The sequence below is a fragment of the Amblyomma americanum genome, chromosome 11, assembly GCF_052857255.1.
Source record: "Amblyomma americanum isolate KBUSLIRL-KWMA chromosome 11, ASM5285725v1, whole genome shotgun sequence".
Lineage (NCBI taxonomy): Eukaryota > Metazoa > Arthropoda > Arachnida > Ixodida > Ixodidae > Amblyomma > Amblyomma americanum.
Window position 1 is genome coordinate 70,699,983 of NC_135507.1, and position 3,801 is coordinate 70,703,783.

At 43.6% G+C, this 3,801-nt stretch overlaps 1 pseudogene; it reads right to left on the reverse strand.

Annotated features, from left to right (window-relative positions):
- Positions 1 to 520: 520 nt before the first annotated feature.
- On the reverse strand, positions 521 to 1,546 carry LOC144110428 (uncharacterized; annotated as a pseudogene).
- Positions 1,547 to 3,801: the final 2,255 nt, after the last annotated feature.

Consider the following 3,801-nt stretch of genomic DNA (forward strand, 5'->3'; position numbering starts at 1 on the left):
GTGTACCGTGTACCATGACGTGTACCGTGTTAACGGTGCAGTTACTGGAGTACCAGGAGCCCGCGCGTCGTCAAAGCGCATGTGCAGATTTGCTTCAAGATTACCGGATAGCGCCAGTTAACCCAGCAGTTGCTCGTGGCATGCAGCATCGGGACCATACAGCGCGGAGCGGTACATGAAAATTGAAAATTGACATATGGTGAAACGAAATGGCCCAGTGTCTGTCTCACATATTAGCTGACACCTGATCCGCGCCGCAAAGGAAGGGATAAAAGAGAGAGTGAAAGAAGGAAGGAAGAGGTGCCGTAGTGGACGGCTCCGGAATAATTTCGACCACCTGGGGATCTTTAACATGCACTGACATCGCACAGCACACGGGTGTCTATTGCGTTACGCCTCCATCTGGAACGCGGCCGCCGATGTTGGATTCGGAACCGGGTACTCCGAAGGATGCATGAATACGGCTGAACCCTTTAAATCGGGCGGTGGCTCAAGCCACCTAGCCATGTCTTGTGAAATTTTACTCCTGTCTTGCTTTTAGTCACCAATCGTATAACCTTCGCTTGGTTACTTCTACCCTCTTAAAATCTACTTTCCCTTCACTATCCTTAAACCCCAAAGCCTTGGGTAAATCAGCCCCGCTGCTTTTCACTGTAGGGTGAAGCCCTTTACAGAAAAGTATCAAGTGTTCAGCCGTTTCCTCCTCCTCTCAGCACGCAATGCACAGTGTGTCTATCTCGTGGTACCTTACTCTATATGTCTTAGTCCGCAAAACTCCAGTCCTGGCCTCAAACAACAAATAGCTTCCCCTACAATTATCAGAGATATTTTCTTTGCCAATTTCTTGATTAAAGGGACGGTATGTTCGCAGTGCCGATTTCGTCAGCATCCCTGTTTTCCACAGAGCTCTCTCTGTTTCATTAACCTTTTTCTTAACCGATAATTGCTGATTTGCAACCTTAATGCTGTCCAGATATTTGTTTGTCAATTTTCTAGTTCGATTTCTCCATTTCGTGTCAACATTCTTTATATACAGGTATCTGAAATCTTTCCTAGCCCACTGCTTTTCCCCCAGTTTTCTCAATCGTTCCTCAAATGCTATCTCACTGCTAGCCTCTCTGCTCTCGAAAGACGCCCATCCCATAACACCCTGTACCCCCTGATTTGGTGTATTGCCATGTGCTCCCAAAGCTAACCTCCCTACTCCCCGTTGTTTAATTTCTAACCTAGCTTGAACATCAGGCCTCATGCACAGGGCCGCATTATCAAAAGTCAGACTAGGCACCATCACCCCTTTCCAGATCCCTCTTACCACTTCATACCTATTGTAATTCCACAGTGCCGTATTTTTCATGACAGCTGCATTCCTACTAGCTTTATTCATAACATATTTTTCATGCTCTGTCAGATACTCAGCACTGTTATTTATCCACACCCTAAGATACTTGTACTCATCCACTACCTCCAGTATGAACTCCTGTATTCAATGCTCGCCGCCCTCTTCATTAAATATCATGACTTCAGATTTTTCCTTACTATACTTGAAACCTAATCTATCTCTCTCTGTTCCGCATATGTCTATCAACTTCTGCAAGTCTTCCTTGTTGTCAGCCATTAGCACTATATCATGCGCGTATATTAGTCCCAGTAATGACTGTTTAATCAATTCCCCTTGCTTGAAAAAAGAAAGGTTGAAGCCTAGTCCGCTCCCCTCTAGCTGGGCCATCAACCCTTGCAGGTACAACATGAACAACAAAGGGGACAGAGGACATCTTTGCCTACGCCCCCGATGTATCTCTACAGGCCCTGATACATTTTTTTCATATTTTATGAGCACTCTGTTACCTTTATATATATCTTTTAAAAGATTAATTACTCCATCTTCCACATCCAATGTGCCCAGTATGTCCCACAAATACTCCTGAATAACGTAGTCATAGGCTCCCCTAATATCCAGAAATCCTAGCCATATTGGCCTGTGTTCCTTTTCAGCCATCTCTATACACTGCGTCAATGAAAATAGAATGTCCTCCAACCTCCTTTGTTTCCGGAACCCATTTTGTAGTTCCGCTAGCACCCCCTCGTTCTCCACACAAGCCTGAAGTCTATCCTTTATAATCTGCATCACCACCCTGTAAGCCACAGATGTCACTGTTATGGGACGATAGTTAATTACGTCTGCTTTGTCCCCCTTTCCCTTATATATCATGTTCATTCTACTTAATCGCCATTCATCGGGGACTTTCTCATCCACTATCATTTTGTTCACTACCTGTATTAATGCTTGCTTGGATTTTGGTCCTACATTCTTTATCAACATAATTGGGATACCATCTGGTACTGTTGATGTGCCACTAGGCACCTTCTTCTCTGCCCTTTCCCAGTCTCCTTGCTCAAGTGAAGCTATTGCTGTAACCTGTCTATCCTTCTTCGATAAATTATGTACCACATTCCTTTCTGCAATTTTTTCTATCTTTGTGCCTATGTGTTTTATTGATTCATCCCCTTCTAGTTGAATACCCTCCTCTGTAACAATAAACCTTTGTTCTAGCCTAGTCTTATTACTCATTGCATTTAGATGTTTCCAGAATTTTGGGGCTGCTTTTCTATCCTTTTTATTTACTTTTGACATCCCTCGAGCACCCTTTCTTCTAATTTTCTCATTAATCAAATAGGATGCGTCCCTTCTACACTTTATGAAGGTATCCCATTTTCTGTCTACTTCGGGTTTTGGTTTCCCCCTCTTCTTGGAATATCTGTGTCCCTGGACGCTTCCTGACGGTTCTCTATTGCCCTCTTGACCTCCTCATCCAACCAACTCTTGGGTTTGCGTCTTTTCCCTTTTAGCTTTACTCGCACATTATCTAGCTCTAGCTCGAGTAATCTAGTTAATTTGGTATAAGTCCATTCTGCTTCACTATCCTCAAAAATTACTTTCTCCATTTTTTTGGCTGTTGCTTCCAATTGCTTTTCTGAGTAAAAATTCCCCTCTGATTGTTCATCTCGCTTCAGTCCTACATTGCTTTTTTTCTGAAGCTCAACTTGATACGCTTGAGGTCAGTACCTAGATTTCTGGAACCATGTTCATCTATGCTCATTACACCTAAACTATTATACATCCTCTGTGATATTAGTGCATAATCTATCGTCGAGTGCAGAGTCCCCGCCTCCCATGTTATGACTCCTCCACACTTCTCGGTACTGTTGCATACAACTGAATCATGCCTGTTACACATGTCCTGCAGCAAGCTTCCTGTCGAATCTGTGTACACATCCAGGTCTTCTATATGTGCGTTCATGTCGCCTAATATAATTATCTCGCCCTGTCCTCCTAGCTCATCAATGTGGCTTGCAATACATTGTGACATTTTCCTGTTTTCCTCTTTGGCATTACCTCCTGTCCACAGGCATACAACGCCAAGGAGTGTTTGCTTGCCTGCCCCTGTTCGTTTTAGCCATTATGTTCCTTGCATATCAGTTTAACCCTTTGAAAATTCATGTTTTAATGAATGACTTCCCCAATTCCACCCCCCTTCTGCTGCCCTCTGTTCTATTGCAATATTCCCATGCGTAGTCTGGGTTACAGGGTGGTTCCTTCATGTCTCTAAGATGCGTTTGCACTATACCATATACAATTAATTCCTCCTGCCTTAACTGTTCTATTTCCTCCCATTTCAGTCTATTCCTGCCAGCTTGCATGTTAATGAGACCTATATTTGAATTGACTTGGCCCTGGCGCTTGCGTCTCTTTTTTCCCCTAAGGCTCCATCGTCCCTTTGATCTTAATTCTTCCTTTTCTAC